The sequence below is a fragment of the Cupressus sempervirens genome, chromosome 11 (assembly GCF_028749045.1).
Source record: "Cupressus sempervirens isolate cs-2001-9-10 chromosome 11, ASM2874904v1, whole genome shotgun sequence".
In the NCBI taxonomy this organism is placed as follows: Eukaryota; Viridiplantae; Streptophyta; class Pinopsida; order Cupressales; family Cupressaceae; genus Cupressus; species Cupressus sempervirens.
In genome coordinates, this window is record NC_143128.1 from 33,876,014 (window position 1) to 33,900,021 (window position 24,008).

Genomic DNA, 24,008 nt, shown 5'->3' on the forward strand with positions numbered 1-24,008 from the left:
TATGTAAATTAGGGTTTTCTAAAACATATTCAAAATGTAACCTAAAAAATGTTATATGAGTGCAAGTTACCTTTTGAAAAGCTCACTTGTTACCTTGTGCTTGAAGGAGAGAAGAAGAGGGAAGAGAGATGTCAAAGACAAAGCCACTACAACCCACAAAAATGGAGGTGCTCTGACATAATGTATTGGATGGTGTTGCAATGGAGGAGGTAAGCATCATACCCATCTTTTCATTATCTTATGCATTTCTACTTTCTATAGTTGTAGAGTCTAGTTGTTTAAGGTGATTTGTAGGGTCCCTAGTAAGAGGTCAACCTAGTCCTAGGTTAGGTTGATGTAGTTCTCAGAGTTTTTAGGGTGTTCGAACAATTTAGCCTAGGGGCATGTTGACCTAGCCTAGTGGTAGGTTGACCTAGTCCATGAAGAGGTCGACCTAGCCCTAGGGAATTCAACCTAGTCCCCAAGAGGTTGACCTAGTCCCCTAGGAGGTCAACCTAGTCTAGAGGTAGACTAGGTGAACATCAGGTTGATGTGATATGCTGATAGATCTCTTGTTTGATGATTCTACAAGATTCACCAGTCATGCAAGAGAACTATATGTCAAACATGATGATTTACATTTGAAAGCACATCTAGGATTTGAGAGCAGCATAGGTATATATACTTAGGTATACATGACTACACTGGGTAGCATAACATCCACATGTGAGATTCCACAAAGGTATGTTTTTAGCATTGATGGATAGATGGGATGACACCACATGCTCCTTCCACTTACCAGTGAGAGAGATGACCGTCACATTGGAGAATGTCTACCAAATCTTATGCTTGCCAATTTGGGGACTTACAATGAGACCCCAAGTGTAGAGTTCACACAAAGAGATTATGGTATATTTTGAGTACTCTATGGGTATGCCATACAGAGAGAGAGAGAGAGAGAGAGAGAGAGAGAGAGAGAGAGAGAGAGAGAGAGAGAGAGAGAGAGAGAGAGAGAGAGAGAGAGAGAGAGAGAGAGATAGACCAAACTAGGTGTGTTTGAAGAGCATCATTCTTGGATGGGTACCTTTGCTTAGTAAGATTAATCTATGTGTTACCACCATGACTGTTGTACCTGATATGAAGGGTACATTATTCCAAACTCCTCTAGCACATAGAGTCAAGCATATGGAGATAGAGTTGACATTATATGTATGGGGACAGAGCATGATAGCACATCTATACTATGATATGGGGAAGTTCGTGAGATATCAATGAGCTATCTTAAGACATGTACACTCTTGTAGGTGTGGGCATTTGAGCACTTTACATGCACAAGGCCATCAAGGTTTCTAACCAAGATTCTGACAGAGTCACCGAGAGTGTATGGTTACTCACTAAGCCATCCTTGGTAGTTTGGAGATATGATATACTAGAGGATCAAATTTGATTGGTTACAGTCTATTGATGTTATATGGAGACCCCACCACCTCATTATAGCATGGCTAGACTTAGCAATACAAAAGGTGGATGTAGAGACATTGGGTGCTAGAGGGAAGCCATGAATGTATAGAAGTACCCTACAATTATGATAGAGTGATGTGATAGTTTATTCTTCAATTGGATTCACCCTCATCGATGCCCTAATACCCATACAGAGTTAGGTATAGGGATATACCTGAGACTACACAATGATTGACTATAGATGTTGTGACAGTGATAAACGTTGAGGGTCTAGATGACACAAAGGTGCCTCCTACACTAGAGTATGCAGGAACATCCAAAGACTACCTATGGTATTTTAGTGTGCATTGTGTGAGAGCTATATTCTTAGATGACTATCCTACAAGTAATCCAGGTCCATATCACAGAGCACCATGAGTAGATAATGGAGATGATGATGATGATGATGATGATGACGATGAAAATGATAATGATGAGTCTCCACTAGAGGGAGATTTGATAGAGCATGAGGAGGATACACTAGTAGTTGGTGGGAGGCCACAGGAGAAGACACCATCTCTTGTAGTAGCCCAACCACTATGGTCACACACACCATGAGATCATACTGGGATGCCTCCCCCTAGGACCAAACAAGAAGAGCATGGAGATTTGAGTCATCCACCACCAACTACCCATCTCTGGGATATAGATCTCAGGTTCCAAGAAGGAGATCCATGTATGAACACAGAGATATAGAATGATTGCATAAATAATAATATCAAATATATGATTGATGAAAATTTTAATTTGTGTAGCTAGTACAGAGGAGTGGAGATCCTATGTGCAAGACATCTTGACAAACATAGCCACAAAAGAAAGGATTCCATCCACTTCACAGATCTAGCAGATGAGGAAACAAGACCTAGGATTTCATTCATACATCATTACACCTACAGTAGTGGAGCTATAGTTAATGCAAGGGTAGTAAGGATGTGAGCTATGAAAGCTACATGAGTACCAGTGTAGATCACATAGTCAATCAGAGAGAAGTAACTTGAGGAGTCATACATATGTATCCATCACTTAGCTAACATCATCATCATCACATCATAGAGGAGAGAGATTTAGATCTGATCATCCTATGGACAAGAGTTGATTGTACCTATTTTGATATTGGGCACATTTTTTATTGAGTGCCTACTTATGTATACCAAAATAGTTTGATGATAACATATATATTATGAACATGTTTTCTATTTCTTTCTATAAGAATTTGTCTAAGGCAATAATTCAACACCAAGATCAAGAAGCTTAGTAGATAGCACAAGAGAGACAAATGATGATAAAATGAGAATGGATATCAGATAATTGGATAATTGGATGATCAGATATTAGATGATTGGATAATTGGATAATTGAATACACACTAGAAGTGCCTGTATATAAAAGGCATTGAGAATAACTAGGAGTCAACAAAGAGATAAGCATAACAACTAAGCACATGTCCACCAAGAGTGGATTATCCTCCATTAAGCACAAGAGTTTGTGTGATGATGAGAGGATAAGTTTACATAGGTGTATCTCATAAAGAGATGTTGTAAACACCATGTGATCAAATAAGTTGCTAACTCTCGTGTTGTCAACAAGACAACTCATATATTTATGCATATTCATAAGTAAACCTAAGTAAAGTGTAATAATAATTAATTATTTATACTAACACTTTCCTTGATTAATTTTTATAATTAATTGCAATGAAAAGAAAAGAAAACATGTGAAATGAATGAATGATTACACATAATATCATTGTAAATGCATAATATTAATAGGTTCCTTAAAAGGCATGTCATTCATATCAATAATCTTATATGCACTATATCCATATACCTCTAAGATAATATAAGGACTAGATCCACATCCCTCTGAGATAATATAAGGACCTAACCAGTTGTAAATGTTGTTGTCAAAAAGTATCTTTGTCAATTACACCTTTGAAAGAAACTCTCAAAGAAAGAATTTCTAATTCTAAAGCCATCATTGCATTTACCCCATACACTAGGTTATAAGGAGATGTCTCAATTGCAGTTTGAAAACTTGTCCTATAAGCCCACAAAGTATAAGCCAACTAAGTGTGCCAATCTTTAGCATGTTTATTAACTATCTTCCAAAGGATTTGTTCGATAACCTTAAAAGAAGCCTCATCTTGTCCATTAGATTGAGGGAAATAAGGAGAAGAAAAATAGTGATGATTGCAATATTTCCCCAAAATGGATTTAACTTCCTTGTTTTTAAATTGAGATCCATTATTCAAGATTATAGCCATAGGGATACCAAATCTAGTGATAATGTTTTGAAGAAAGAAGTCACAAATTACATCTACAATGGTAAAGCAAAGAGGTATAGCTTCTACCCACTTAGTAAAATAATTTGTAGCAGCAAGAATATAAGTATGGCCTTGAGAAGAAGGGGGAGAGATCTTGCCAAAAAAATCAAAACCCCATATAGTAAAAGGCCATGGTGGAACTTGAGAGTGAAAAGTGTACATAGGAGCATGAATAAGGTTGTTATGGTGCTAACACTGTGGTCACTTTTTGACAAAGGAGAATGAGTATTATTGCATAGTTTGCCAATAATTTCCCATAGAAAGAAGTTTATTAACTAAAGAATTCCCACCAAAATTCCTTTTGCACGATCCAACATGATCTTCTTACAAAGCTTTAGGGCTTTTAGCTTTAATAAGGCATCTAAGGAGAAGGCCATCATAAGATCTTTTATAAAGAACATCAGTAAGAATGATATAACGGGCTGCTAGCTTCTAGATTCTACTTCTAGAGTTCCTAGTTGTTGATTCAGGAAAAGAACCATCTTTAAGATATTAATAAATGTGAGAATACCACTCATCTAAATGTAAGCTAAGACAAGTTACATCTAGCGATGCATACTATAAAATAGTAAGTTCAAATAGAGTATGAATAGTGAACTAAAAATCTAAAACACCTTCCTCTAAAGTGATTAAGGATGTTGCACTAGACATAGCATCAGCATGTTGATTATCTTTTTGAGGTAGATTCTGAATGGAGAAAGAAGAAAATCTTCCAAGTATGTCCAAAGTGAGATAATGATACTTGGTCATTTTATCATTCTTATCTTGATATGTCCCATTAATTTTTTTTATGACAAGTTATGAATCACCAAAGATCTAAACATGTCTAATATTCCAAAATAAAGTTTCTTTCACTCTAGTGATAAGGGCTTCATACTCCACAATATTATTAGTACACACAAAGGTAATTTTTTAAGATAAAGGGATAGGTTTCCTAGACAAACGAATTAATATAACACCTACTCTGGACTCAATTTGGCATCTAGATCCATCAAATTATAATTTGCATGTCTCATCTACATCAATAGATAAGACAGTCAGGAAACTTATCAAGTGTCAATGTAGAGATAGAAGAAGGAGCCTCCACTAAATAGTCAGCCAAGGCTTTCCCTTCAATAGATTTATGAGAGATAAACTCTAAGTCAAACTCCATTAAGAGCATGACCCATTTAGCAAGTCACCTAGATAAATCTATTTTTGAAAAGAGATTCTTCAAAGGATCAAACTTCACATAAATGTTAACTTTTGTATTAAGGAGATAATGTTTGAGTTTTTGACAAGTAAAAACTAAAGCCAAACATTATTTTTCAATCCTAGTATAACACATTTCATAATCAATCAACGTACAACTTATCTAATACAAAAGATGTTCCTTAACATTTTGATTATGCTAAGCCAAGACAACAACTAAAGCCATAGAAGAAGCAGAAGTATAAAGAAAAAATGGGTTAATATGTTGAGTTGGTTGAAGGATAGGAGGATTAGCGAGGTAAGCCTTGAATTGTTCAAATGAGAGCTTACAATATTCATACCAAGAGAAAGTAAAATCTTTCTTAAGAAAGGAAGTGAAATAAATAGTATGATCTGCCAAGTTAAAAACAAACCTATTAATATAATGTATCTTTCCTTGTAAGCTATGAAGTTGTGAGATGTTATGAGGAGGCATATTGACAATAGCATCAATCTTCTCTCTATCTACCTTGATACCTCTATTAGATATGATAAACCCAAGGATCTTTCCACTATCAACCCCAAAGGCACATTTTCATGGGTTTAGATGCATATTGTATTTTCTTGTCCTTTCAAAGATCTTTCTAAGAATAGGAACATGCTTGCCACATCTTATAGGCTTTGCTAAAATATCATCCACATAATCTTCAAGAATCTTATGCATGTAATCATGAAATATCAATGTCATAGCACAGTGATAAGTAGCACTCACATTCCTTAATCCAAAAGACATCATTACCCAAAAAACATTCCCCAAGGAGTTATGAAAGTGATCTTGTATTGATCGTAAGGAGGAATGGAGATTTGATTATATCCAAGAGAGCAATTCTAGGATTCATTTTACGAATATTTTGTTTAACGGGTTTAGCATATAATGTCAGGACTATATTGTGAGTGAAAATTTTAGGACCAATGCTAGGCATATTAGCACATTTCCAAGCAAAGATATAAGAAAATTCTAGAAGAAGTTCAGTAAGATGCTTTTGTTTTGTTTTATCTAAACATTTCCCAATCTTAATGACCTTTTCAATGTCATCAAGATCATGAGACACATCTACCCTATCAGTGATCAACATATTATTCTTTCATGTCTCTTCAATATGAGGAGGAGGATCAATATGTGAATATGATTCCATTTCCTCCCCAAAACATCCATTAATATCCAAATGATAAGGATTTCTTTTATTATGATGAAAAGAAGGTAAATCTTCATACACACCTAGAAAATCAGTGAAGGCATCACCAAAGGAGAAAGCATTCAAAGAAGTAGATTGATGAAGGGTGCTCCCCTTAATACCTTAAACAAATAATAGAAACACATAAATGACAACAATTTGTGAGAATAAAATATGGGCTTCTTATTATCACCGCAAATGCGGAATTACAGAATTCAGAATTAAAATATGCTAACCCACATGGGCACCTTCATTATAGTAATATGAAAGTCAAATATGGGAAATATCACCCAGAGTTGTCCTAGATAATGTATGGGCATTTCTTAAATAGGCAATTTTATGCCACCCAGGAAGTTTTTAGACACTCAAACTTAATACCTATGGTTGACAAACCCTAACAATACATATAGAATCAGCCAAATACACCTTTGACATTTATTTTGGATGTTTTGATTGGCCTAACTTTGCAAGGCCATAACTTTCAAACTATTGCTCCAATTGGTTATTATAACCACTTTTCAAAATCCTTAGCTTATGATCAAGCTCATCAAGTTTTTGAGTCTCATTTGGACACATTTAGGCCTTCAAAAATGAGCCCAAAGTTTTTGTACCAAAAAATTATTCCAAAAATCCACAATAACTTCGTTGATACTTATGATATGGCATTGAGCCTCAATTGGTAGGTTGATATGACTGAGATGAACCTTCACCTTTGAAATTTGGACATTCTTAGCTCATATGACTAACTTACTGAGTATAAGGCCTTCATAGACAACAACTCAACATTAATACAACCCTTATTCAAGCAATTGAAATGAAATATTTTTGGGTGATGCAAGATTACTCCTACATTAGACACCCAGGGTAATTTGAGAAGTGACCTTTTCACATCTCATGTGTTCAGAGGAAATCCAAGAAGCTTAACCTCCTCCCTTGCTAGCCATGATGAATCTTCTATTGGCTTTCCTTCCCATTTGACTATGTATTCTTCATAAGTTTTGTTCCTTATCCTTTTGCAAACATGATTGTCTAGTATCTCCTCAATCAACTTGGTAGTCGAACTAGTTGCTCAAATACTCTAGTGTGCTTCTGCAACTTCATCTCCATCACCTCCTTCATAATACTCTATCAAATTTGAAATGTTAAATACTAGTGAAATATTTTGTTTAGAAGGCAACTCCACTTCATAGGCATTTCCAAAATCATGCCTTTCCACTATCTTGTACTGTCCAAACTTCTTCATTTTTAGCTTATTATATGTATCTACTAGAAAAAACTCCTTTCTCAAATGAACCATGACTTCATCTCCAAATAGGAATTTCTTATGCCTCCTTCTCACAGATGCCTTACCTTTAAATAGTGTACTCATCATAATAATGTGCTTCATCACCTCCTCATGGATATTCTTCAAATGTTCTACAAATTCTTCTACTTCAGCACTAGCTATTTCTCCTTTATCCAATTGCCTCAATTTAGAAGCATTTTTAGGACTGCTCCCATATACAATCTAGAATGTGATTTTCTAGTACTCTTATTGACATAATTATTATATGCAAATTCTACATGTGGTAAAATCCCATCCCAACCCTTTGGTTTGTCTCCAACCAAGCACCTTAGCAAATTACCCAAACTCTACTTCACAACTTTTGTTTGTCCATCAATCTGTGGATGATGTGTGAACTGAACTTCAAATTTGTCTTTAATTTCTTCCACAATAATTGCTAGAAATACCCAAAAAACTTGGTATCTCGATCTAAAACTATACTCTTTGGCAAATCATGTAGTCTCGCCACTTCTCTGAAAAATAACTTTGCCACATGAACAACATCACTACTCTTCTTGCAGGGAATGAAATGTGCCATTTTTGAAAATATGTCAACCACCACAAATATAGAATCGTTCCCTTGTTGTGTCCTTGGTAAACCAAGAACAAAATCCATAATGACATCCTCTCATGGCTTCTTTGGTATAGGTATGGGTGATACAACCCCATATTCTCTTTCCCTCCTTTTTCCATCTGACATACTCTGCATTCTTGAACAAACTTCTTCACATCTTGTTGCAACTATAACCAGTAATAATTCTCATCAACTAAAGAAATGGTCTTATCTCTCCCAAAATGTCCATCCAATCCTCCACGTTGCTTCTTCGTTATGAGATTCTCTCTCATGGAACTTCTGGGAATGCACAATTGACATCCTTTAAACAACATACCATCTTGGAATATAAAATCCAACCACTTCATCCTATCAAGTGTAATAGGTTTTATACAAGCCTTCCAAGCTTCACCAAAATCAGGATCCTCTAAATAGAAATTCTTGAGTTCCTTGAACCCAACCACTTTAATTTGCATCTCTATCAGCAAAAGTTTTCTTCTACTAAGAGAATATTCAACCCTATTAGACTTCCCACTACTATGTTTCAAAATAAATGGATGACTCTACAAAAACTCAACCCACTTCAAATGCCTTTGGTTTAATTTTCTTTGATTATTCAAATATTACAAAACAACCTCCTTAGGAAGAAGATAGTGGCTCCACTTCTTCAATGCCTGAACTATAGCATAAAATTCCTGGTCATAAACATAATATTTTCTTTTGGTGTCATTCAACTTCTCACTAAAATAAGAAACAGGTCTACCTTCTTGGCTCAAAACAACTCCTATTACAGTACCACTAGCATCACAGTCTACTTAAAACACCTTGTTAAAATCTGGAAGTGCTAAAATGGGTTGCTTTGTAACTCTGTTTCAACAAATTAAAACTCTTATCTACTCTTATAGTCCACTTAAATTCTTTCCTATCCCCTCTCATTGTTTTAGTCAAGGGTCCACAAATACTACTAGAACCTCTTATGAAATTTCTATAAAAACTAGCCAGTCAATAAAAACTAGCCTCACAATTGGTGATTTGTCTACATGCTCAACCATAACCATGGTCCTGGTGCAACTACCTCATAGTTGGGGATCTATTTACACATTCATGAACTCTTGCTCTGATACTTCTTGATGAAGGGTGCTTCCCTTAATACATTCAGCACATAACATAAACAAAGAAATAACAACAATTTACAAGAACAAAATACGGGCTTCTTATTGTCACCACACATGCAAAATTAAAATATGTTAACCCACATGGTTGCCTTCATTATAGTAATCTACAAGATAAAGCTGTGAACTATCACCTAAAGTTGTCCTAGACAATGTATGGGCATTTCTTAAATCGGCAATTTTATGCTCCCCTAGAAAGTTATAGACACTCAAAATTAATACCTGGGGCCGATAGACCCTAACGATACATATAGAGTCGACCAAATACACCTTTGATATTTATTTTAGAATTTTTGGTCGGTCCAATTAGAAATAGATAATACTTTAGGAGGGGGGGAGGAGTGAATCAATATTCTACAAACTTTTGTCCACAACTGGATATTATTAATTACTTTACAACATGCATATGAAAGTAAACCAATAATGTTGAACAGTAAATAAAACCATAAAAAAAGAGAACTCATAACACCATATTTTGTTAACTAGGGAAACCCTGGCTACGGGAAAACCTTGGTGGGGATGGCACCCACAAAATGATCCACTAAACAAAAGAATTGGGTTAAGGATATTGACCCTATTAGGATTCTATGAATTACATTATAGTGTCTTGGTCCTTGTTAGAGCACAAGGCCCTATTAAAATCCTCAACCTTATTAGGAGTTGGTATAACAATTACAACTATATGCAAGAAGAGTCCACTACCCTAACATGCAATTATACAATATAGTGTCTTTATACAAAATGAGATAGATACAAAAACCTCTTTATTACTAATGGTTTTACTTCACATAGCTCTGATTTGACATCAGAATTCACATCATAGATCTCTCATACAAGTTCACATGACATATACATAGTTTACATACTCACCATATACTTTGTATTCACATATATCACATCTAATGTGCATCACACACTTCACATGAAATGATTCTTTCCTTATACTATTTTCTTTCACAAGAACTCATGTGCAATCAGCTTGATGTAATCACATGTTATGCTAACTTAGGGTAAACATCTAGGATATCATCCTTAAATAAATAAGTAATTATTTCATAACCAAAATAATTTCTTAACACTTTATGAACCTTTTTTTCTATTGTACTCTGTTTTGGTTTGCATACTATCTTTACTAGTATTTGACTTGTAACTTTGTTCGTACTGATATGCACACTTGGGTACGTGATCATGACACTTTTTTATACTTTCCCTTAACTTCACACATGCCAAATGTCTCTATAGCCTTCATAATACCAAAAACTATCTCTGCACTGCTAAAGAAATTGTCTAACACTTAGATAATTTTCTATCTCTGACTATAGAATCTTCAACAATATATTCTGCCATCTCTTCCTTAGATACATGTTGCCATAATTGACATCCTTAACTCATCCTACCTAGCCATATTTCCAACAATCTACCCCTTTGGCATTGATGGAAACATATGGGAAAATTGGCTAAATCCTAAAATTTTATACAAAAAAAAATGCTTTTCAAAAATTGGCCTTCAAAATTTGATAGTTACAAAATTTTGTGGATCATTACACTTATAACCATTTTCCTTATATCTCCTAATACAATGTAATACTAAGTAACATTTCTCCCCCTTAATATATAACTACTTCTATACATATTGTTACTCTATACAATTTTTCCTTCTTCTCCCCCTTTGACATAAATGATAAAGGTGTCAAAAATTATTTTCATGTCAAAAATTGTGTTTAATTACCTTTTCTTAGGCTCATAAGCGAGAAATATAGTCACCAAAATTGACTACAAGGCTCTTCATATTCTTCTCCCATTTATCAACCTATTGTATAGGTCCTTTGGTATATGTCTTTGTACATCTTCAAATCTTTTATTCTTCAAAATCATATTTCTTACTATTGTATTCTCTAACTGAATTATGTCCATATTGCTATACATGCTATACAATTTATTTAATTGAATGAAATTATTGTCATTAATGATTTTCATATTCAATTTTTCTACCTTTGGCTTCCAAGGCTTCTTTCAAGTGGTTATCCTTGCTTCACCAACTACATGTTTTGTAGGTCTATCCTTTTCATCTTCAGATTCATCTGATTCAACCATTTTCAATGTTTTTCTTCTCTTTCTAGGGCCACTTGACAATTGCTTTTTCCTTTTCTTGTTGGGTGCCTTAGCCTCTTCTTTCACCAATTGTTAGAAATAGATAATACTAGGGAGGGTGAATTAGTATTCTACAAACTTTTTCCCACAACTAGATATTATTAATTACTTTGCAACATGCATATGAAATTAAACCAATAATATTGAACAATAAATAAAACTATACACAAAGAGAATTCATAACACCATTTTTTTAAACTAGGGAAACCCTAGCCAAGGGAAAACCTTGGTGGGGATGAAACCCACAAAATGATCCACTAAAAAAAATTATGTTAAGGATATTGACCCTGTTAGGAGTCTATGAATTACATATAGTGTCTTGGTCCTTGTTAGAGGACTAGGCCCTATTAAAAGCTTCAACCCTATTAGGAGTTACTTCAACCCTTTTAGGAGTTGATATTACAATTACATCTGTATGCAAGAAGAGCCCACTACCCTAACATGTAATTATACAATTTAGTGTCTTTATACAAAATGAGATAGATACAAAAACCTCACTATTACTAACTGATGTACTTCGCATAGCTATGATCTGACATCAAAATTCGCATCACAGATCTCTCCTACAAGTTCAAATGTCATATACATAGTTCACATACTCATCATACACTTCATATTTGCATATATCACATCTAACGTACATCACACACTTTGCATGAAATAATTCTTCACTTATACTATTTTCTTTCAAGAAAACTCTTATGTAGTCAACTTGATGCAATCACACATTATGCTAACTTAAGATAAACATATAGGATGTTGTCCCTACATAAATAAGTAATTATTTCATGACCGAAATAATTCCTTTTAACATTGTATTCCTTTGTTCTATTGTACTCTTCTCTTTTGTGCATACTATCTTAACTGGTATTTGACTTATAACTTTGTCTATACTATATGTATTGATCTGCACACTTGGGTAATTCATCATGACACTCTGTTATACCATCCCTTAACTTTGCACATGCCAAATATCTTTGTAGCCTTCACAATACCAAAAACTATCTCTACATTGGTAGAGAAACTGTCTAACAATTAACAATTTTTTGTCTCTGAATGTAGAATCTTTAACAGTATATTCTACCATCTCTTCTTAAGATACATGTTGCCATACATGACAACCTTAACTCATCCTACCTAGCCATATTGCCAACATGCCCAACTTTTGAAGGTCATAACTTTTGAACCGTTTCTCTAATTAGCTATTACAACCACTTTTCAGAATCCTCAATTTTGGATCTATAGGCTAGGATCGGTGCAAGCACCCATTCATCAATTTTTTGAGCCTCATTTAGGCACATTTAGGCCTTCAAAGCTAAGCCCAAAGTTTTTGTACAAAAAAATTATTCCAAAAATCCACAATAACTTCACCAATACTTATGATATGGTATTGAACCTCAATTAATAGGCTAATATGACAAAGATGAACCCCCATCTCTAGAATTAGGACATTCTGAGCTTATATGAATGACTTAATGAGTATCAAGCCTCCACAAACAACAACTCTATATTAAGACAACCCTTATTCAAACAACACATAGGATGCTCCTGCATCATAGATTGATCAAATGTCATAAGATGAAGATTTGTTAGCTTTAAAGGATCACTGCAAATATGATTAACATTAAAAAATAATGATGGTTTTTAATAAGGGTTAAATCCCAAACCATATGTATGCTCATAAACATCATTAGATAAAGGAACTTGTATTCCTTGTTCATATTTTCCATGTCCTTAACAATAAAACTCTTTATTAGCAAGAAAATGTCATCCAAGACCATAACAATCTACCATATCAGAGATAGTCAAAGTATCATCATAGAAAACTATCTCTTGACCATCATTCTTAATAGTTTCAATGGTTTCTTTACATGTAGCAATGATAAAATTGTTACTTAATTAAAATTGTTACTTAATTCACCAAAAAGATGAGTTGAAACAACATTTTTTTCCTTAGGTTGTTTAGAGGTCTTCATGAAAGAGAGATCAAAGACCTTGTATTCTCCAATAAATTTAGGATCAAAGTCCAAAGTACCCTAGTAATCATCAGATAATGAGGAGGAAGATTCTTCACTCAATTGCTCTTTAACTTCAACTTTGTCTTTTTATTCTCTTCCCTAGGTGTTGGTACCTTAGAAGGTTCAATACGATAGCAATTATTAGGTTTATCATCCACATGAAGGGTGTACATTATGTTATCATAGATAAAATTCACTATACAATGAAGAGTAGAGGGGACATCATGCATATTACACAACCATGGTCTCCCTAAAAGAAGGTTGTAGTTGAGAGGACTTGACATCACATGGATCAAAGTATATAAACCACAAGACCAACCTTGATAGGAGGAGTTATAAATCCCAAATTTTTCTTAGCAATATTATCAAAACTACAGATAAAGGTAGGTTATTTGACTTTACAGTAGAAATATCAACATTTATAGCTTTCAATATCCAGACTACAAACATTCAATTCTGATCCATTATTGATTAAGGTTATACAAATCAGATTCCCTTTGATAAGAATCACAACCATAGGAGCATCATATCAATCTTGAACTTCCTTAGATATAAAATCTTTGCCAGTAAACACAATCCAAAGAGATGTAGGGGTAGCATGCATACACTCTAAGAAAGAAGTTACATTATTCGAATTAGGTGAAGGTTCAAGAAGAGTGGATAAAGCCTTTTGCAAAGCTTCATGATAGGTAGGTGATGTTTTGAAGAAGTTTCCATAAAGAGATCTTAGCAAGAGTAGCACACAATTTCTCAACTAAATCATATTCCTTTCCAAAGGAACTTGGTAAACAAGGTGCTTGAGGAAGCACTAGTTGAGATGGAGGTAAAAATGTAGGAGCTACCAGAATAGTTGGTTAAGGATTATTCTATGTCTGATAAGTATGAGCAACCAATGTGTAATTAGGTTTTTGTTTAAGGACTATCAAAGGCTTATCATCATGAGGAAATCCTTTAAGAGTGATAATGTGTTGTTGTGGTGGACATCCTTTAATAGTGATAATAGGTTGAGAAAATCACATAGGTTCAATACTACACATAGTATTACACATAGGAAGCCAAGATATAACCCTATTATAAAGGTTAGTTTCAAAAGATGTAGAGGAATTTGTAGGAGGAATGGATTCAATGAAGATCTCATTCTAGTCATCCAACTCTTTTCTACTAGACACCTTTGAAGGTTCTCTAGCAAACAAATCATCAAAGTACTATAAAAGGAATCATACATCTTGAAGTAAAACAAAATTACTTAAGACTAAAATGCAAAGCAATCCTAATAATGAATAATATTTTTGTATTCTTATTTTAATAAATGGAATTCATAAAAGAAAGATATAACTACCAAGATCAAACAAAAGAGAGTGTTCACATTGGGTTCACCAAAATGTTCAGGGGGAAATGACACCAACATGTTACAAATAGTGAAAACTAGATTAGGCAAGTTAAACGCGTTTACCCTAAGACATTCAACACATGAGAAAGAGGGGCTTCCAAGCATAACTCTCAATAAGCCCTAAATTTTATTAGAAAGACCCCAAAGAGGATAAGAGATACCAATACAAAATCTAGAAACTCATCAAGGAAGTACACTAGCAAATTCTCTTTCATGCAATGTAAATAATAGATATGAAAAGTATAAATCTAAAATACATACAAATAGCCCAATAAAGATCTGAAAGTAAATGTATTCTAAGAAAGAAAATAAGAGATATTATACTCATCTAAAAATGTGTAGCGGAAGATATGATTTAGCCTTAGAATTCACAGATCTAAACTTTTTTTGAACTTTTGACTGTGGATCTCAAAATAAAATATCAAAAGGAACAAAACCTAGAAATCTTCCCCAAATTTGACACTAAAGGACTAGGTTTACTTGGAAGAACATCCTACAATCAAGTTGACATAGTCTACAACTCCAAAATTGAAGACTCCAGAAAGCTTACGAATTGTAGATTCTAGATTTGTAATTATTGTTGCTCCTAACCTATATATTTGTAACAATTTTGAGTGTATGGATGGTTATAAAGGGGTTTACCTTAGTCAGCACTTTAGTGATTTCTACCTCCACAAATACTCATTAGGAAAAGTGTCATGTGTATGTGTATGTGTGTAATTCTAGATGTGTAGATCTAGGATGCAAAAATGCTAAGAGTATACTCTGTGAGTGAAACCCTAGTATGAAAGTATGTAAATGCATGTAAATGTATGAAGGTGGAAAGAATTAAATTTGAAGAATGATGTAGAAATCATACCAAGCCCCCAAGGTTAAATTACTCTAACGATATTTGATATCCCTTTGCAACTCCATGTTTTGATATATTGCCTTTCAATGCTTAAAGAATAATAGTCTCACTTGCTTCGAAGAATAAGAAACAAGCCTCTATTTCCACCTTGCAATTACTCTAAGTTAGATTGGGGTGTCCACACTTGCTTTCTCCTCTCATTTCATGTCATGTCATGTTCTCCTTCTTGTGAATATGAGGGATTAGATGCCTTTTTATAGAGAATTTTTTAAATAATTTTGAAATTACACCAATAGGGGTTGACAATACAAGCAAGATTTTAATGCGAGTGTTAAACAACTACAAGTCCAAAATCACCAAAAGTATTAGGACTAGGTCAACCTAATAAGGACTAGGTCAACCTAATATGGACTAGGTTGACTTGAGTTGACCTAGTCTAGACTAGGTTGACCTGGGTCGATCTAGTCTAGACTAGGTCGACCTAGGTTGACCTAGTCTAAAAAGTTGACCTCTAGGGTCTCCCTATCTAGACTTTAGACTAACAAAGGTCTAGTGATGAAATTTGTGTCCTAGACTATTACCTGAAGATCCAATCTAGGGTTTTGGGGTCCTAGAAAGGGAGGATACTCACAGATTATGTCCTGATTCGATGATTATGTGAAGGATGAGGAAAATTAAGGAGGACCAATTAGGTCCTACCCCAATTTCACTTAAGAGAAAGAAGAGAAAAGAAACAAGGTGCATTCTAAAGGTGAAAACATGAAATGCAAACATACTAAAGAGGAGCTAAAATGTCTTAAATCGAAGTGCATCAAATTTAAGACAATACATTTTCATACAATATTAAGTCTATGGTGGTATGTGGTTATTCAAAGCCCTTTGTAGGCTAATTCATTGATAATCCAAAGAAAATTGAGAGATTTTTGGTTGGCCGAACCATTTGTACGTAAGGTTCATGGTCAACTAAAACCACTCACACTTGAGGGTTTGAGACATGTGGTGTAATCATAAATTGAACAAGACAATAATGATTTGAAAAAGTGACTAATATGACGAATATGAAATAAGATTAGTAATGGAGTGGTAGGAACCAAGATGAACTGATATGTCTTTCATTCTCTTCACAAAGTATATAAAGATTTCCCTCATTGGATACAACTATAAATTCTACTTATTTTAAATATTTCACTTATTGGATAAAACAATAATGATGTTTCATAATTCTCCTACAAGTTGTACTAATAAGTTACAAGTTGTGCCTTGGTGAATCTGACTATTGAAACCATATATATATATATATATATATATATATATATATATATATATATATATATATATATATATGCTTGTAGCTATGAGAATGGTATAATAACATGGTGTTGATGTGGGGTTATTTTGATTATGTGACTTTGAGATCTGTAATGTACAAGATAAATATTAAGAATTTTCTAACAAAATTAATGTTCTTTCCTCTTAGTAATTGCAGTGAACCAATGAGCTAACATACCTCGGGAAGAGTACAACTCCTAATGCAACTCCTTTATGAATGCCTTCGGGGTTGACCTACATAAAAAATAAATAAGAGTTGTCATAAAAAGAATAAATATTGCAACATTCAATATTAAATCAATTCAAAGGACAATGCTAACTATTACACATGATTTTTAATATTTGGCTAATACACATTAGAGGGTCAAAAATTGGGACATATAATATGTTACAAACCTCTGGCCGTCTCAATGAAGGCATCCATTTTGCTAGGTAGTGAGACCCTTCCTTCTCCATTGAGAAAGATCACTTTAGAGACAGATCACAAGGGCACATCAAGAGACAAAAGAACGTATTCACTCTCGAATCCCAAATGAATGAATCAATTGATGTATTGATACTTTAGATTGACGTGAAGATAGCCTTGTAGGAAAGGTCTCAATGAAAGCAATAGGTGTGCTATATCAAGTGATGATTAACCAAGGTAAAATACCTATATTACACCAACATCTTAGAAATCCCACAACAATAGAAATTAGAAGTTGTATATATGCCCACTACTTGATATGTTACATATGCTTAATTTTATTATGATATAAAGAAAAAAGTGAACGAGAATGACAAAATGTTATCTTTATGAATTTAACATTACTTACAATCATCAATAAAAAGTCTAAATAAAATAAGATATCTCTTAAAAAGAATGATTTTGATTGTTCAATCAATAACCAACTATATGATAAAGATTTAGGTGCAAAATAGAGTAAGATTATATTTAGAACAATGACAAACACAAGTCATTAACACTTCACCTATACAGGCAATGTCATTGAAGTGAATAAAAGGTGGGTTATCACTAGGATCAACATCCAAACAGTAAAAAACATGCACGGTAGATAAACAATGCCCATAGCTAAAAACTAGTAAATTTGTCAATATAATGACATTTTGTCTACTTGAGTAGTGCCCAATATATTGCAAGAACTCGTGGGCATAATTAAAACAGCTCAATAACATTTTAATTTTGAGATAAATAATTATCTACACATGGATTTCCTTGGTAGTTTATTATAGTTTGTATTATAACTTTAATGAAAATGGATTGATTTTGTATCTGTTTTGAGGAACATGAAAAAGATTTATAGATAATAATGAAAGTAATCTCATTTGTTATTTGGCATGGTGAACATAGAGATGTTTAAATTATGATAAAAGCTGTGCTTATTGTGTTAATGAATCCCATCTTGAGGTTATAATATTCAGATAAACATGCGGTCTAGGGGCACCTTAATGGAATTAACTTTGTCATTTATCTGTATTCAAAATGATTTAATTAAAATATTAATTGGAAATTTCATACCAAATATAATTACAAATGTATAAACACGTGAAGATGTAACCAAACAATCATTGGGAAGTTACATAGTTTGTAAGTGTCACAAATGTTATAAAAGATAGAGATGGATCGATGTGAGGAGCAATAGAGGATGGATTGAAATGGAGAAATTATATTTTTCTCTAGCAATTGATAAACATAGTCCATTTGATAGTTTTAGATATTTGTGTAAATGGATTCAATAAATTTCATGTTTTGTTTTGATTCATTTGTTTTGATGGTGTCAAGCTTCCCAAAGGTCTTGCTCAGCTAAATTATTTCTAAGCATTAGTATCTAGTTCACCATTTCAGAATCTCAATATACTTGTTTGGCATTTGAAATTTGCCGATCCATATTAATGGTTCGTATTAGAAATCAATTTGTGTGAAGTAGATTTCAAATCTTATGAAATGGCTATAAATTTTCTCTCAAATTTAGTTTATTTTACATTGAATTACTCCATTCTTATATGAAGTAGATTTAGACCAATTCATAATATGTTTAGACTCATTCGAGTCCCCATTTTATTTGGAAATGGATGTCAGTCTTACATGGTTGCTGATTCCCATCAAAATCTAATTTTTTAAAAGTATCTTTCCATGGAATCGGTTTTGAAAGGCATTATGGGATGTTAACAAAGAAGGAAGCCTATCCTAGAGACAGATCTTCAATCTCAAATTATATATAATATGTATATTTCAATCTACCATTATTTAGATTTGGTGTTTCAAACACCAAATCTGATTTATAGTGATTAAAATTTAGAAAGGATCTACTTGAATTGGGCATGTTCCCATTGGCTCATCTATGGCGTTCACTTGAGCGAAACTAGTTGGAGGGAATTGCCAGATCTAGCAACCCTCATAGGGGTCCTCTGAGAAATAAACCTCATTATCCACCATTCTACATAAAAACCCTAAACACTTTCCAGCCCAAACTCCATTCCCAAATCATATATAGGAAATTCAATCAACACCCCCAATCCAATCCAATCCCTATTGTTCCATGACCTAGCAAAAGCCACTTTCTGTTCAAGTACCCAAAGATCCTTTCTATTCAATAATCAACATTCCCTGCCCTTCAAGAAAGAGATAAAGTGATAAAAAGCTTGCCAACTAGGTTCATTACTAATGAGCATAACTAGGACTATGGTAGGTAGTAAGGGGTGAGTGAGCGTGTTATGGTACTAAGACAGACAAGTAGCTCGAGGTCCCCAGTCATGATTTTTCCATACAGAACTAGAGCCCGTAGGGCTTACATGAAGCCAGTTGGTCACTCTGGATTGAACCCCCTATGTGTTCTGATGGGCATGAATGAGTGGGTCCTTGGTGAACGGGTAAAGCAACACAACAATATATATCTATAAATGACCATGCTTCACTTTCTCATCCATGATCACAACCGCTAGTAATTCATTTTGCGAGTGAAAGGAGGCCCTTTGCAATAATCTATTTGATGGGGCCTCCTTTCTCCTTGCTCGCCATGGGGGCATGTTGAGGGCCTCTATACAAAGAATCTAGAAGCCCCCCCATTCTATTGTTTAGGTGAAGGGGAAGGGCATGATCCATCTGACTACATGCATACAAATAGAACGTTGAGTGCATGCTGGTGCCGAGTAACCCCATCCCTACTTTTTGAGCCCACGGTTATCCTCCACCCTATCTCTAACACTGGTTTAACCTATGCCAGCATAGTGCGTGATGGCCACCATAGAATTGTTCACCCGAGGCCCAATGGCATGTACTAAATAAACCTACGGTAGAAGAGGTTGCACTCAAAGATTCCCTATTGGCATTGTAGGGGGTAACATGAATAATCACCATAATGGGGGGCCTACTGCCCCACTATAGAGGATAGGGCATAGGTCGGTAGGGCTAGATTCCCTATAAAACTATAGGGGGTCCCCCTACTCTTTTAAGGGCCATTGTGGGGGATAGAATAGTAGGGTAGGGACTAGATTGTATACTATCCTTGTGCCCCCCCCCCAAACTATAGTTCCAACCCCACACACTATAAATCAAATTTAGTGTTTGAAATTTCTAAACTTTAATAAAGATAAAAATCTGATTTTGTATAAGAATATTGATGGGTTGAAAACAACAAAGGTGAGAATGTTATAAATATTGGGAATTCTTTGAGGATTTGTTTTTATGATATCAATTGGACCATAAAATTGAAGAGTTTGATATGAATGGAATGAAAGGTGGATTCATGGACTTTGGCTACAAGAAGAAAGTGAGACTCAGAATGAGATAAATTATTGTAATCGATTTAAGTGTTCAAATTTGACTCTAATAAGCACATTTAACAAAGATTATTTCTTAAAGATGTGCACTTTTTGTTATTTTTTTGAGAAGTTCCATGACAATTTGCATTAACATGGCATGTCAATAGGAAGATCAAAGTGTTTAGCTTGAGAGTTTGTTAGTTTCATTCAATTAAACATAGAAACCAAAATTAACCACTGATTTGAAATAAAGGAGGGGTGAAAATTTATTCAAGCTAAAAGAGAAACAAGAACAAATAGAGAAAGGGCATCGGACAGCCCTGTCAAGATCAACCAAGTGATCAGGTTGATGGGACAAGCCCATCAGAATTTGACTCTTATCAACAATGTTCCAATTACACATATGTTTAGAAGCCCACTTCGCCAAACAATCAACAACATTATTCCATTCCCTCAGAATATGAGTGAAAGTAATAGACTCCAAATAAGTACACAAATTATGAATCTGGTCCACAATTAAAGCTAACCTCCAACTAACAACTTCATAATGTTGTTGATTCAATAGACGTATCACCACTTGTGAGTCATATTTACAGATAAGCCTTCTCCAAACATGGTCACAAGCATTCTTCACAACATACAAAATAGTTATGGCCTCCATAGGTTGTTAGTATGATGACCTTTATAAATAGAAAACACAAATTGGACATCCCCCTTACTATCTCTACCAACACCACCAATGCCAACAAGGTCTAGATTTCCCTTGGAAGACCCATCCATGTTGATTTTAAGAATACCCTACAGAGGGGCACTCCACTTCCCCACCTTATTTATCTTTCACAAGGGATGTCTACACATATTTCATAGTAGTTTACCCTGTGAGGGGGGAATATTCAGATGATTATTGAAAATATCCTCCCTTGGTTACATGGCCTTTGAAGTGTCACATTTTATAGAAATAGTTTCCCCCAAAGAATGGAGAATTTTCCACCATAAGTGAGGAACCTCTAAAAACTCATCCTTAAAGATACAATGGTTCCTTTCCAACTAGATATGCCAAATAATAAAGGAGGGTCCAAGAGTCTAGGAAACTGAAGAAATGAAATCTTGATAGGAGCCTTACCCTAGCGAGCAAAGAATTATGCCAGTGAGGAAACATGCCAACAGGATTGGTTCCACACATTCTACCAAGAGTGCCAAATATGTCTAGTGAAAGAGCATTGGAAAAAGAGATGAGAGATATTTTCTTCACTAGTCCATCATAGAACACATTTTGAGGGTCCTTAGAAGCCACACTTGCATGAATTATCCCATGTAAGACATCAGCTATGGACCACCAACCACATAAAAAAATTACATTTGGGTGAAGAAAACTTGTACCAGACTTACTTCCACCAAGGCATCTTAGTCCCCCATCGTCTACCAAAGAAGCTCAACATATCCTACATACACTAAAAATTTTCCAAACAAATCTTCACTATCCCAAGCAAGAACATCATTACCAACCAAAGTATTACACTCACAAGACTGCAAAATCTTAAACAACTCCTTCCTATCCTCCTCAGATCCTCTTGGAGGGAATTTAGAGGGGTGTTTCCAATGAAAGGAAGGAGCCAAACCTCTAACACACCCTATCTTATAAAAATCAATTGTGTCCTAGCCATCAACACTAAAAGTTTGATAGAGGGCATGTAATTGAGGATTAGTGTTAAGAATAGGAGGGTTCCCATCCCAATATTCAAGCCAAAATAAAGCTTGTGATCCCGAATGACAAATCCAAAGAGACCATCTTTAACCAACTAAGCTCCAAACTTTAGCATATTCCAAATCATGGATCCTCTCCCTTCGAGAGGAAAGTAGTGAACTTCAACCACATCAATATTTGGAAAATACTTATGGGTGAGAATATGAGCCTAAAGATGATTTTGGTTAGTACACCAATACCAATAAAGTTTTGCAGTGAGAACCTATCCATTTAAAATAGTTGATCGTAAGCCAAAGCCACCCTCCTTCTGAGGTCTACACACTATTTCCCATTTAACCAGACTCCATTTAGAAGTTGAAAGGTTTCCACTCCAAAGGAATTGATGGGATAGAGCATCAAATTCCTGAAGAAAATACATAGGAGCAACCTAAACAAAACACTTGTAAATAGGAAGGGCTTGAATAACCGATTTCAATAAAGTCAGGCGACCAACAATTGATAGCCATTGATGAGTCCAATGGTTAACCTTCTATCATAGTTTATCAAGCAAAATTTTCCAGGAAGATCTAGGATGTCTACCAATAGTAAGAGGAATACCCAGATAAAAATAGGGAAGAGACCCAATCTAAAACCTCAAAACAGCAGCAATACGCCTCTGAATAGCCTAGGGAGTATTAAAGAAAAAAATGGAGGATTTTTTTCTCATTAACTTTATATCCCAAAGCTGCAAGATACACATCCAAAGCATTCCTAAAAGAAGTAACTTCTTGAAGGTGGGCCTATCCCATAAATGAAGTATCATCCACAAACTGAAGATGTGAAATAGGAGGCAAGCCAACACCCCATTTCCACCCATGAATCAAACCCTGGTGAACACAAAGCTTAAGAAAGTAGCCCAAACCCTCAACTAGAATGATAAAGAGATAAGGTGAAATAGGATCCCCTTGGCAAAGTCCTCTAGAGGCACCAAAGGGCTCTAAAGGAACACCATTCACTAGAATAGAAAAAGAAGCTGAAGTAGCACAACTGATAATCCAGTTCACCCACTGTTGGTAGAAACCAAAGGCCAAGAGGATCTTTTGGAGAAAACTCCATTTGACTCTGTCATAAGCCTTGGTCATATCCAACTTAATGAGCATTGCTCACTCTTTTGATGTATCCATATAATGAATAACTTCAAAGGCAATAACAATTCCATCAAGAATTTGCTTACTAGCCACTAAATTGCCTTGTTCCTCTACAATCACAACTAGAAGGCATATCTTGAGTCTGTCAGCAATCAATTTGGTGATAATTTTGTACACAACATTACAAAGTGCAATGGAACGAAAGGAGTCGAGATTGTCAGCACCTTCTATCTTAGGGATAAGAGTCAGTAAAGTATAGTTCAATGCATGAAGCATTTGCTTATTCTGAAGGGACTTCTTAACCACCTTCAAGAGATCCATATTAATAATTTCCCAAAAATTCTTGAAAGAACTCCATAGGGAAGCCATCTGGGCCTAGAGCTTTACCTTTATTCATCATAAACACAACCTCTTCAAGTT